The sequence below is a fragment of the Myotis lucifugus genome, unplaced genomic scaffold (assembly GCF_000147115.1).
Source record: "Myotis lucifugus unplaced genomic scaffold, Myoluc2.0 scaffold_68, whole genome shotgun sequence".
Classification (NCBI taxonomy): domain Eukaryota; kingdom Metazoa; phylum Chordata; class Mammalia; order Chiroptera; family Vespertilionidae; genus Myotis; species Myotis lucifugus.
This window is the reverse complement of record NW_005871116.1, coordinates 5,641,565-5,655,271: the sequence shown is the minus strand read 5'-3', so window position 1 is coordinate 5,655,271 and position 13,707 is coordinate 5,641,565. Positions and strand designations below refer to the sequence as shown.

The following is a 13,707-nucleotide window of genomic DNA, read 5'->3' as shown; positions in this document are numbered from 1 at the left end:
TCCTTGGAGGTAGGGGCCCATTTGATTCATTTAACACAACATCTATGAAGCACCTACTATGTGCTACCACTGTGGCAGACTCTGTATACAGCAATGAATAAAGCAGACCTGGTGAAGTAAATACACAGTGAATTAAATTAAACTCGAACCAGCTACAAAAGCTGGCTGCAATTCACTGAGTCTTCACACCCTCAACTGCTTCTTCCATACTTTAGCTATGCCTTTCCATGCCCATATATACTCCATCAGCGTCTTCTCCTGATTGGCCTCACAGTCTTTAACTCTCTACCTTCTCGTCTATTATAGAAACTGAAGTGAGAATCCTTCCAGGCCAGGAAACTGCAGTCCCCTTCTCCACAACTCTTCTGCTCGGCGGCCTCTTCAATCCAATAAAAACACAAGGAGGCAATCAGATCGTACAAGAGTCGGGCCGGCTCCTTACTGCCCTCAGGGCATCACTCACTCACTCCACAGCTGCATCTCTGTCCTCGCCAATCTCTCACAGAAAACACCCGTCTCCAACCACCCACTTCCTTTCCTCCTAATCTCCACTTAAGATCCATTTCATTCATGAAACCTTAGCCAGCTAAGCCTACTTGGTCTGCACAGTCCAGGTCCTCTAACGAGCTCTCCAAGCTGGATCACAGTTCTTTCTTTCTCATTTACTCATTCATGCCCACTGGAGATTCAATAGACAATAAAACATATTCAGAAACGTACACAACAAAACAGATTAAAAAAATAAATCGGAGCAAAAGAAAACCAAGATCCAAGGACTAAGATAATTCCAGGGAAAACCTCATGTAGAAATAATGCCATTGGGCCCTGCATAGTAAATAAATAAAAGTCGGATTTTCAGCTCTTGTCTTCCTGGAGGCTGAAGCAGACCAGAAAGGACAGGTACAAGATTTACAGTGGCCCTAAGACAACATCATACCAGGTTCTGAGGAGAAGCAGAGCTTTGACGATAGCATTGGGCATTTCTCCCACGGATCATTATAAAAGGGAACAGTGCATCCACATCACTGCCACGATTCTGGTGAAACATTTCACAGGGCTGCTTCTCATGGAATGAAAATCACTGAAGCAGTGCTCCAGGGTGGGTGCTAAGAGAGGAGATAGAACCAAGTGGCTGATGACTGTATTCTGGCTTCTAAGAATCTAGACTTTTAGGATTCTTGCAGGAAGCACTGTTAAACCAGAATTATTAGTATTTCTTTTGGGCCTTAGATGGTAAATTTCTAGATGTTAGGGAATATGTTATGGGTATGCTGTACGTTGGTTGGTCCACAAGTCAAAACTATTATTATAGCCAGGCTGGTGTGGCTCAGTGGTTGAGTGTTGACCCATGCACCAAGAGGTCGCCGGTTCGATTCCTGGTCAGGGCACATGCCTGGGTTGCAGGCTCCATCCCCAGTAGGGGGTGTGCAGGAGTCAGCCTATTGATGTTTCTCCCTTTCTCTCCCTCACCCTTTCAAAGCCTTGAGAATGGTTATGAGCCTACTCAATTCGAAAGAGGAAGTGGGGTTTGGAAGTGGGGTTTTATTTTCACTTACTTTAATGAATTTTGGCAAAGGTCTGAAGATAAATGTCTCCTAAGACAAACTGACTGAATGCTATAACTTTAAAAGGAACATCTGGGGAGCTGGATGAGGAATTTCCCCAGAGCATGGCCTGAGGGGCTGAGGGAAGACTCCCTTGGCCTCCAAAATGTCCATACCAGCTGACACAGAACAGAAATTGTGCTGTTAGAAATGTATTCACTTGGATGAATCCAGTTTCCCAATGAAAATGAACATACCCTTGAGAGAATTATCCCAGTCACAGAATGATCACAGAATAGTACCCAGCTACTGACACCTCTGCATAAATTACTTCATCTGATTCTTTCCATGGTCATGGGTATCTGAAACCATCCACTTCCAGTTAAGGGAATTCCCCCCAAGTAGAAAATGCGGATGATCTCTCTCGGAGGGGGGGGAGGGGGTGCGGGGCCTCACTTTAGATTCCAGGCCCAGGTGTTACATTCCAGCGAGTGGCCTTCGGAAATACTAGTATCCTCAGCAGGGCAACCGCTTTCCTGGCCTCCTTAGCAGGTCACTGTACCAGTGTAAGTCTAGGATCCAAGCAGGCAAGGGAGACTGAAGTAACAGCGTCTCGCACTTCCTCCCTGCCCACTGCTCAGCACCTTGCATACAGGTGGGCTCTGGAGCTATATCTACATATACCTATCTACCTGTTCACCAAAGCCGTTGAATGTGCTTGTTTGTTTATGCAAGCACAGTTACTTTGATATCAATATTCACATCTAAGAGCTTCTAAGAGACAGCTTCCCTCGGCTTAACCCCTACATCCTAAGGAAAACATAGCAAAACCAAAACTATACTGGCTCATTAAATATGCACTTATTAACTGCCTGCTTTACACAACACACTTTGCTAGGTGCTAAGTAGACTTAGAGATTTAGTACTTATCACGAGGCATCTACATCTAAGAAAAGGATAGCATGGAGTCACACAGCTGGAAATCTAAGTCCAACATTGATTTCTAGAAATGCTTACGCAGTATCCATTGCTTTGTAACAATATATAATGCTTGCATAATGAACTGGCATCTTCACAAGAACGATGTCCCCATCACTCCTTGCTTCTCAATGACAAACTGATAACAAAACTTCGAGGGCAGAAACCAGGTTTTCCACTTGGAAACTGGTTGGCCTTCATGGAGAATCTCAGAACTCATTTCCTTTTGTCAACTAAGGTATCTGTCTGTATCAACTCATCCACCTGGCGTTACTTCATAATTTCGGTTAACAGATGTTTCCCGAAGTTTGAGAATTCTATACGTAAGGATGTCAGAGGTATCTTCAGTTCAAATGGAGGCTGGTTTAACAACCTGAAATAAAGTGGCAGCTAAAAACCCCCCCTTTTTTATTTTCACCGATTTCAATGAATTTTGGCAAAGGTGTGAAGATAAATGTCTCCTAAGACAAAATGATTGAATGCTATAACTTTACAAGGAACATCTGGGGAGCTGGATGAGGAATTCCCCCAGGGTATGACCTGAGGGACTGGGGGAAGACTCCATGGGCCCCCAAAATGTCCATACCAGCGGACACGGAACAGAAATTGTGCTGTTAGAAATGTATTCACCTGGATGAATCATGGTTTCCATTGAAAATGAACATACCCTTGAGAGAATTATCCCAGTCACAGAATGATCACAGAATAGTACCCAGCTACTGACACCTCGGCATAAATTACTTCATCTGATTCTTTCCATGCCATGGGTGGGGCACAGGCACACAGGTGCCAAGGTGGAAAGAAAGGCCCGGGTCTGGAGGTCTCCTGGGAGGGCAGGCGTGGCTGGGGATGGCAGTGGAGGCCTGGTAGTGAGGATGCGGAGGGCGCTGAAGCAGGCAGCGTCGGGGGGCAGAATCTCAGAGAGAGAGGTGTGGAGACCTCCGATGCTGAAACAACCCTGCCAACCCAAGTGCTTCTTAGACGGCACCCCCAAAGTTCAGTGCCACAGTCCTGACAGGTTTCCGCCACTGGGGAGGGGTGCGGAGGGGGGAACCGGACCCGGTACTGAGAAACGATCACAGGGTGCACCAGTCCTCACTCGTCTTCTCTCCATTAGCCTGAGCTGGAAGAGCATCTGCCTTTAAGGAAAGTGAAGCAGTTGGGAAAGCAAAGATCCTATGCACGCACTGCTTCTGAGAGACCAGCCTGGGGGTGACAGGACAAGACCCACCTGAAAGCCGGCTGCCTCAAATGGGTCTTAAGTCCACACGTGAGCCCAGCTCCGCCTGCCCTTTGACCTGTGTGGAAAGCACCCACGCCTTCCTAGGCCTTCCAAGTTCTGTTGCAGCCTGCATAGCTCCCACGGATACCCGACCATGTGACAGCAGCTTCCGCCTGCCAAGCCCCTTCCCCTGCAGGCCTCCCCATGTCCCCCTAAATCAGGCTGGAGGCACCCCTTCCACTCCAGGCTGCCCTGTGTCCCCCTAAATCAGGCTGGAGGCACCCCTTCCATTCCAGGCTGCCCTGTGTCCCCCTAAATCAGGCTGGAGGCACCCCTTCCACTCCAGGCTGCCCTGTGTCCCCCTAAATCAGGCTGGAGGCACCCCTTCCACTCCAGGCTGCCCTGTGTCCCCCTAAATCAGGCTGGAGGCACCCCTTCCATTCCAGGCTGCCCTGTGTCCCCCTAAATCAGGCTGGAGGCACCCCTTCCCCTGCAGCTGCCCTGTGTCCCCCTAAATCAGGCTGGAAGCTGCAGGGATGGTAGGCGCAGCTCAGTGCTTCTCATTCTTGGCCTGATGTGGGAGGGTCCCCCAGAGTGGCCTTTCCAGACCGTGAGCGGGTGGCCAACGGGGAGCCTTCTTCCTCCAGGACTGACTGTGCTGAACTGAAACACAAGTTGCTGGGCTTACATCCACAGCAGCCCCTGCGACACACACAAAGCTGCGCGGAGGGGGCCCACAGGGAGGGCAGGAGTCACCCAGCCGCCCGGTCATGGCTTCCTCGCTTCTAGGCACCCACACCGTTTCTGATCTCGGCCGTCCATCCGAAGCCACCACTGGCCTGGCAGTGAGCAGCTCTTCTGTGTGTCACACTGCTTCCTCCTCCAGACCCTTTCCTGTCCATGCTGGGGGCCCTTTCCCACAGCGGAGTGTAAGGAGCGAAAACCCAGGAATCACGGGTTGTGATGTTCTGGAGTGGGTGTGCAACCTGAACCCGTGGCCAAAGCGGAGTTTTCGGGCGACAGGAGCCCTCGGATGTTAGACAGATCTGGGTTCCCATCTCCCCATCGCGCTTCTGTCAGGCTGCCAAGGCGGCAGTCCCCCACGAAAAGTCCCCAAAGTCACGCAGCAAAGGAAGGAAGCAAAGAAAACGCATCATTTTCAGCAGCTCGGTGGCCAACACTGGTCTTACAACTTCCCCCACAGAAACGCTCCTCCCTCCTCTCTCATTTTCACCTCAAGCCTCTTTAAATGGCCACAGATCGGCTCTTCCGGGGTCTTCTTACTGCATTCAACATCACGTGTCAATGTAGGAGTGGTCTGCGCTATCCCTTTGGCCAAGTGTTGGGTTGTGTGTTCAGAACAGAAAAGCAGATGGACGGGCCCAGCTGTGACTGAGGGTGAAGGGCTCTTGCCTCTCACTTAGTCTCAGCTCACTTTGTGTTTCCTTCACTTTTTTCAGTGAAAATAGGATGGTGCCAGGCATGCAACGTGCTCCCAAAACATTTATCAGCTGACGGACGGAGTAATTGGTTAATGCTGCCTTTCTCCTCCCCGACTTCTGGTGGTGTCCTGCTGACTCCCAGGGCCCCAGGGCCTCCAGCCTGCCCTCCTGGCCCTGAATGTCTCCCCCTCCTGAGCCCACCCCACCTGAACTTGATGTGGGGTTTACCTGGTCTTGCCAAGTAATAGTGACAAAGCTCATGATTTGCTGTTTGCACTGAAATTTTGAGACTTGTTATTTCTTCCAAGGATAACAACTTAATCCCAAGTAATACTCTCCACCTTAAAGTAAGCTTCAAGCCTGGGTAGCCTGTCAATACTCTCACATGTAGCACAAATGACCTTTAAGTGCTCAGGAGGCATGAAAGACAGAGGCCAGCTTAATACTGAAAACATGTACACACACACACACACACACACACACAGACACACAGACACTATGGATTATTAAAAAAACACACTGCTGCAATAACCAATAGTTAGAATTTTACACTTAAAAGGTAAAGCTATAAACTGAGATACATTTTTCTCATCTCACAAAAATCTAAAGTACTATGAAAGCAACAAGAAAAGATGATTCAACTCATCAGAGAAGAGAAAGCAAAAGGGGACTCAGAGAATTTCCTTCTTCTCTCGGTTAATTCCGTGAAGTCTGGAGAGTAGTTAATAGAACTGGAGCCTTAAGCCAGTGAGATACTAAGCGCAACCTCAAAGCTAATGAAGACTTCAAATGTTAAAAAACAAACAGACGAAAGCATAAAGGGACCAATAAGCCACTTCTTTTTCCTGGGGATTTTCAGAGGACAAAAATAGGAGATATGCCCATGTCTGAGTAGGTTAAAAAGGTGGAAACCTTTAACCTCGATCCCCAGGAACATTCCAGAAGGGACTGCTAGGTGGCTTGTGAGTCACTGGGAGCCAGTATGGGCTCACAACGAACCAATCACTAGGAGATCTGCCCCTCTTCCTGCAGGAAGGAGCCACCTGACTGCCATTGTTGGGGGGAGTGCACGCCATCTAAGGCTTCTTCATTTCAGTGAGGCGGGTGGTGTCGTCTCTCGTGGTATTTTGTAGACTATGTTACTGTGGCCTGGCCTGAGTACTTAGAAACATAAGTGAATCCACTGATGGTTAAACAAGTGACCCAAGACATTAATGAAAGAATCCTGAGCAGCCTGGGGTATGATTTTTAAGGAAGAGCACGATTTCTAATCAACTAGATCACATTAGATTCCACGAATGGACTAAAATGAGCTCAAATCCTCCAACTACTTTGGAGAAAATGTAAAGTCCCGAGTTCAGATTTGAGGTTCTCCCGCAAAAGTACGGGGCACTCCCTCTCGCCGCGCAGGCCTGCCTGCCCCAGCGGCCAGAGCCCGGGCCTCGCAGGTGCTTCCCTGGCAGCCCCGATGCTGCAGCAGTGCCGTCCCACTCGGGGCATCATGCTCATCTTGAAAATGACATTCAAAGCAGATAGACAATGATCACACCATAAACAATACACACGTTAACAATGAACATCTTGGTCTCCCTGGCTCAGCCGGCTCTGGCCAAGACAGAGACAGAAAGGTCCTGGCGAGGAGAGAGGACAAGCTCACTCCCTTCTCAGGGGCCTGGCCCTGAGTCAATGGGCTACTCTTCCTGGGAGATTAGAAGGCACACTGAGGAGCACACATGTGACCACAAAGTGTGGTGGGGATGGAGGAGGCGTGGGAAGAAGGGATGGTGGACAGGAAATGTGGTCTAGCTCCTGGCGCAGGCCCGTGGTCCCCTGTGCCTGAGCGTCTCATCTTGTTCTTTACTTAGCTGTGGTCGCCCTGTGCCAGGGACAGGGTTTGTGAGAAGAGCACACCATGTCTCTGTTTCTCTAAAGAAAATAACAGCAAAAGACACCCCCAAAGTCCATATCCCCACACGAAAGAGAAGGAGCGAAACCTCGGCCAGCAGTTGTGTTTGCTCAAGGCTCCAGGGGAGGGAGGGGGAGGGCGGGGACCAGCGATAAGATCGCAGCTCCCAGCCTCTGGGTGGCCTTCCCTGACCCTCTGGTCTTGGGAGTTCTGGATCAGAACTCAAATCCCTTTTGGTTTCAAGACAAGGGAAAAAACAAAGCCAAAAACAGAAAGGGAGGAAAGAAAAAGAAAACTTTCCCAAGTTCCTGACTTCCTTTTCTCCTCATTCCTTCTGTGTTAGGCCCGTCCATTCGCCCCCCCCGGCCCCCCCCCCCGCCCCCCGTGATGGTGGGTTATTTAAGGGAAAAGGAAAACCTTTTCGGCAAGACCCCTAAATCTTCCCGTTTCTGTAGCGTCGCAGCCTTAGCCCATCCTCAGAAAAGCACAACCCTTGTATGGGGATTGTTTCTTGCTTTTTGTTTTGCTCTCATTAGCTTGTTTGAAAATTATACAAGTTTTCCAATGCATTCTGAATAAAAGAAATCCCGTTTAAAAATGCTTACTGCCAAACCGAAAAACATCCTGATAAAATAAGTGAGCCCAGGTGGCGTTCATTTTATCCAGGGGCCCCTTTGGTGAAGTGTCTGTGTCTTTGGGGTTCAGCATTAGAAACGGCGAGACTGACCTCAAGGGCCGGACAACAACTTACTATGCTGATCCTCTCCCCCTGCCCCTCTCCCCCTGCCCTGGCCGTGGTATTTATAGACCACGGGTATCTGCTATTCGCAGCGCCACGTGCTCAGGCTTTTTTTAGTCACACAGTTTGCACCTTCCTTCAGATTTGGCTGTGATCCCGGCCCTCTGGTCAGATGTGCTTCATGGCCTGGCAAGAAAGGCCCTTTGAGGTCAGCGGGGCCTCGCGGAGGAGGGCGCAGAGCGGGGAGTCTGGGGAGAAACACCCGAGGCACGTGGGCCCGAGGGGGGCCGTGCTCCTGGGCTGTGACTTCCATGGGCGTTCGTGAGTGTCACCCGCACCGCGTGTAGCCCCTGAAACCGAGGGTCGGTGAAGGAAGACAAGTGCGCTCTTCACAGTCCACTTCCCTCCAAGAGCGTGATGACATCACCCATTAGATCCCTGGCCCAGCGGTCCCCATTCATCACCGAGCCCACTCCGTCTTCCCGCACAGAGACCCCCCCATTTGTCCCAAAGTTAAACCATTTCTTAGGAAAAAAGCTTTCTGTTGTCCTAAAGCCCGCGGCTGCTGGAGAGAGTCACGTTAGCTGAAAAGTATACCAAGAGCGTGGCCCCTTCTAAAGGCTTTCACTGACAATTCTGAAGCTGGGAGGAAGAGAAAATGGGGGGCGGGGTGGAGGGGAAGGAAGCAAAGTGGGGTGAGGGAAGGCAGAGGAGGAGGAAGGGCGGAAGACATCCTCCGTATCCCACCGGACCCTATGGCTCGGTTCTCTCTCTTGAGTTTTGTAACCGTGATCGCTGACATCTGCTGAGCTTTTGGTGCCAGATGGATCTGAATGCGCTTACATGTATTAGCTATTTAATCCTCACAATCCTCTATGCTAGGCACTGCTATCATCCCCCTTGACATCTGAGGAAACTGAGGCAGAGAGAGGGGACGCTGCTCCCCAGGACACAGGATTTATAGGTGCCAGAGGTGGGGTCCCTGCACGCCCCTCTGCTTGACCGCCTCCCCGTAAACAGCCGCCTGTGACTCCGGGCGGGTCCGCATGGCGGCTCGCGGCGTTCTCTCTCAGCCGCACCAACTCCCTGTTTTTCCTTTTCAAGCTTGTGACAGGGATTATCTCTGCACATTTCTCTAGTCATCAAAAAATGAAGAGATTTTTACTCTTTGGGATCCTGAAACGTCAAGGGGGGCAGACTTCGGGGGATAAAGTTCTGTTTCAGTTGTGGTTTTAAACACATGAGCCATGAGAACAGTAACTGACTAGATAGGTTCCCAGCCGCAGGGCAGCTGTCACACTCACACCTTAGCTGTGAGCGCGGGGCTGTGGGCAGCAGGCACAGGGGCGGCTGGCACATTGCAGGGGGCAGGAGGGGGTTTGGATCCCAACGCACTGCCCTCCGGCCACACATGGTCCACACCAGAGAACTCAAACTCCCAGCAAAATCCAACCAAATGAAGAGAAGATGCCGTTATCTACAGAAGCGCGCTGCTTTGTAACGGCTCAATCGAGGGGCTCTAGCTCTGCCAATGCATGTCAACTAAACCAGGAAAATCGCATGAGAGAGAACCAGACGGGAGGGATCCTCTCAGCTGAGTATCTATCAAAGGAAAGCAGAGCATCTTGCATGCGAGGTGTGCCATTCAGACACAACCAACGGCTGTTTAAGGTTAATTGACACTGTTTTCATGGACCTATTCAGAGGCTTCGACCGTCTCACCAACGAAGGCGCAGCTCACAGAGTTGGAGGAGCCCTGAGGAATCCCCCCCGGACAAGCCTGCTCAGGTCAGGCACATGCGTAATATAATCCTGACTTCATAGGGGAAACCGAGGCTCACTGAAGTTCACTTGTCTGGCCAAGGCTAACAGGTAGGCGGAAGGGCAGAGAACTGTAGTCCAGAGCTCAGTATTGTACTTTCCACACTGTACTGCTCACCCAGAGGCAGGCCTGGGCCCGGGTCCCACAGCAACGTCTCTTATCAACACAGAGCTGGGTTTTCTGTCATTACAGGAGAAAAAGGCAGTTTGTGTGTGCGTGTGCGTGTGTGTAGACGCACATGCACACATTCAAGAAATGAAATGGGTGGTATGATAGTATTCCAATAGTAATCATATACAGTAATAAGAAAAGACAAATCAGTCCAATGAACTCTTATACTGTTTATGTCCCTTAAGAAAAAAATATTAAGAAAAATCACCAAGATACTGTCAAGGCTAAAAGAAGAGTGAAAAACTACCCACATATAAAGGGTGAACTCTGTGTGTGTATCCATCCCCCACAGGATCCTACGTGATCGCTATATCTGCATGAGTTTATCCTGGTTTTGGTGTTTGGTCTATGGGTTCTGCTCTCTTGGTTGATATGGGTAACTAAGTTTCACCACAGCTTATAGGAGTCTACAGCATCTCCCTTGTCCTATCTCTTCTCAACCTTTGTGTCATCCGTTTGTGGCTGTTGCTGACCTCGCCTCCTACCCGACCGTACCCACCTGCCAAGTTACCTTGGCGAAACAGTTTTGGATGCAAGAGCGTTAAACCGAGGAATTGGGAACTGTGCAGAGATGCACTGAGGATTAAACATCAACGAAAAGAAAAGCTGAGTGATCTTACTATGAAAATAGTCTCATGAGACTTAACGTCCTTCACTGTGAATGCTATTATTTCTTTCCTCCTAAGTAGAAGACTACAGAGTCACTGTGGGGAGAGGGGAGCACAGGACAGAAGCCTTTCGGGCTTCCCATCAGCCAGCCTGAACTCTAAGCTCCAGCTTCGGGCTCTCTGCGTGGCGCACCGCAATCTTCCCCGCTGCCCGGGAAAAAGCGGGTGGGCTACAGGCGCCTCCCGGGGTCTCGGAGGGGTTCAAGGGGGGCACATCACCTAGGTGTCCATTACACTGCTAACACTGCGTTCATGTCTGTCCCTTCCTCCTGGTAACCAAACACTTCCGAACTGTAAGGATTAAATGAACACACCCTCTCATGTTTTTGCAAGATTTGGAAAGTCCACAAGGTTGGGAGAGGTAGGGAAGAACAGCTCCCCACCCCCCCTTTTTTTTTTGCAAGAGGTGGAATGTGGGTAGGTGACAGAGAAAGAAATGAAGGACAAGGAAGCAAAAATATCCCAAGAATAATCTTTTCCAGGTAAATTTCTGAAACCCAGAAATAAGCCATAAACGGATGCTGAGGTCTTCCGTAGCTCTGTTCTAAATGTAAGCTGTGTGCACACAGTGTCCGAGCAGCCTGGGGCTAGTGATTTCTCTCATAGCTGTGTTCTGTGGGCATCTCTGTGAGACCTGCACCCCCCCCGCCCCCGCCCCCCCAAACCGGCAGTGCTGCCATTGAAATCGTTTGCTGCTTGCCAGCACCTCCACTAGAGGGCAGCAGGTGGAAGGGAGAGGATGTCAAAATAGATTAATGTGGGTGCTTGGCAACAGCAGCTGTCAAGGTGGGGTGCCAAGTAATGGGGGTGCACGGAGGCAAGTGAACTGAGCAGGAAGGATGAGCGCCTGAGTAATTACTGGTTTTCCATTTCTAAGTGAAGTCGAGGATGGAAAGAGGAGGTCAGCTTTAATAGAATGTTGGAATAAGGTTTCCCAAACCAGCTCATCTCAGACTCATGTGTGGAGTTTCCCTAAAATAAACAATCACAAACGCAAAACATACGAACAAGCAAGCTCCAGGCCTCACTCGAGGTCTTATGCATCAGAATCTCTGGGCGTGGAGCTCATGAATCTGTATTAAAAATACAAAAACAAAAAAACAACAACAAAAAAGCCTTCCAGCTTATTCTGAGAAACAACCAAGGTTAGTCCCATTGGATGTTTGAGGTCCCTTTCAGCTCTCAGAAGACTCATTACACTAACATAAAATATGCCTGAAGCAACCTTCAGAGAGATGGTAGACTTGTCTATCCCTCTACCAACCCTTCGCTGGAGAGAGAATGGGCCGAAGTAACTGAAAGTGCTCGAGTGTGAATTGTAATTTTCGGAGTGTTATTCCAGACTCACACTCTCAACCTTTCAACCCAAACAGCCAGCCTGTAAGTAGGAAGGTTAAACCCCATTTACAGTTGGGGAACCAAGTTCCAGCAAGGCTGCCTTAGGGTTGAGTCTACGCCATGGCCGTTGACTTTGGTTTATTCCATCACAACATGTGGGGTCTTTTCAATTCTGTTCTTAACCTGGATATATACACAATTAGACACAATCAAATAATTTAGTGGACATCTAAGAATGATGCCAAGTCCCAGTTACACGCAGAGCAGGAATGGAGACAGAAATAAGAGAGAGCCGTGATGGCAAGGCCAACACACCCACCCCACCCGTGTCTGCTGGTGCTCCAGGAAGCCTGGGAAACGGTCAGTGGTCATTTGTGAGTGAGACAGAGAATGAGGGCGAATAAATCGGGGGTCTCACTTCTGTGGCTGCTTGCCACATGGGATAGCAGAGTGATTTCTTAAGGGTCTTGTCTCCACCTAATCCACACATTTCAAAATCCTTCTGCTGCTGACCACTCTGCCATGAGGATGCCACTCGGCATGCTCCTGAAGACATGCCTGACTTGGCAATGTTCCCAAACAGATTTTCCAGGAGATTCCAGCAGCGAGGTCCCTGGCGACAAGGCTGGCCACAGCAGAGTCTGCTTCTGGGCCCCACCCCTGCTGGTCACTGCTGGGCCAGGGCTTCCTCACCAGTAAACAGAGGGTCGGTGCCGCAGCCTCCGGACAGACCCCAAGTTTAGTGTCAAGTTATTTTGCATTGGTTTCTAACATTTCAAACCTGGGATTTTCATATAAAATACTCGAAGTCAACTTTGGGGTACATTCCAATGAGCCCTTCCCACCCTCTAACCTACTAGATAATTTAATTATTGTTGTATAGCCTGTCTGCCTCATGCTCCCATATGTCATTTTCAAACACACTCACACACACACACACACACACACACACACACACACACATGATGCTTAGAAAAGCTTTATGACTATAGGAGGTTTTTTTTTCTCTTTATCTTTCTTGTTCAGAGAGACATTCCAAGGACCTGGAGTAGTGCCTGGCATATAGTAGGCGCTCAAAAAAATTTGTTGGATAAATTGACTCCTGGTAATTTTATGAAAAGCATATTTTTTTCCAAATAGGGAGTCTGAAGACAATCAGCTCAAACCAGCGGTTCTCAACCTGTGAGTCGCGACCCCTTTGGCAGTCGAATGACTCTTTCACAGGGGTCGCCTAAGACCATCCTGCATATCAGATATTTACATTACGATTCATAACAGTAGCAACATTACAGTTATGAAGTAGCAACGAAAATAATTTTATGGTTGGGGCACAACATGAGGAACTGTATTTAAAGGGCCAGAAGGTTGAGAACCACTGGCTCAAACCATAGATAAGATATGAATATATCTAATAAAATTCTGATTTATAAGTCATAACACAGACTAGGTTTTATAGGGCACTGCCAAATAAGGGCTATTGATACATGCGTATGCCCATACATGGTATGTTCATTCCTCATAAATATAATCAAACTGAGATTTAAAAATGGTGGGGACATTTTCACAAAGATTCTGAATGTACCACAAGATCCACCTGTCAGCTCTTTGTCTGTTTCACTTGCGATACTTGAAAAAACAGCATGGCAAGATTACTCCAAAGGCATGTGACAGTCAGTGCGTGGAATGTTCTATATTAATGTAACCTTCAATAGGGAGATGGATTTCTCCGGTGCTAAAAAGGCAGGTCTTAGATGGAGGAAATTTAATCTCACACCAATGATATTAATTTCAAGAGCTGGCTTTGCAGCGATCACACTCTCCACGCATCTGAATAGATGGTCATGTCTATCTCTCAGTCCCCCCCCCCCCCCCATAGC

At 49.0% G+C, this 13,707-nt stretch overlaps 1 protein-coding gene across 10 annotated transcripts in view; it reads right to left on the bottom strand.

Moving 5' to 3' along the window:
* The window catches only part of LOC111826324 (growth hormone receptor-like), a 139,422-nt gene that overhangs the window by 51,899 nt on the left and 73,816 nt on the right, over positions 1-13,707 (bottom strand). Inside the window, exon 1 of one of the 10 annotated variants that reach the window (XR_002829641.1) lies at positions 938-3,988. The exons of the other annotated variants lie outside the window; for them this stretch is intronic. The gene's annotated coding sequence lies outside the window, so the exon portion shown is untranslated. Of the gene's footprint in view, positions 1-937; positions 3,989-13,707 lie in introns of those variants that run through there. 10 annotated transcript variants of the gene reach the window in all.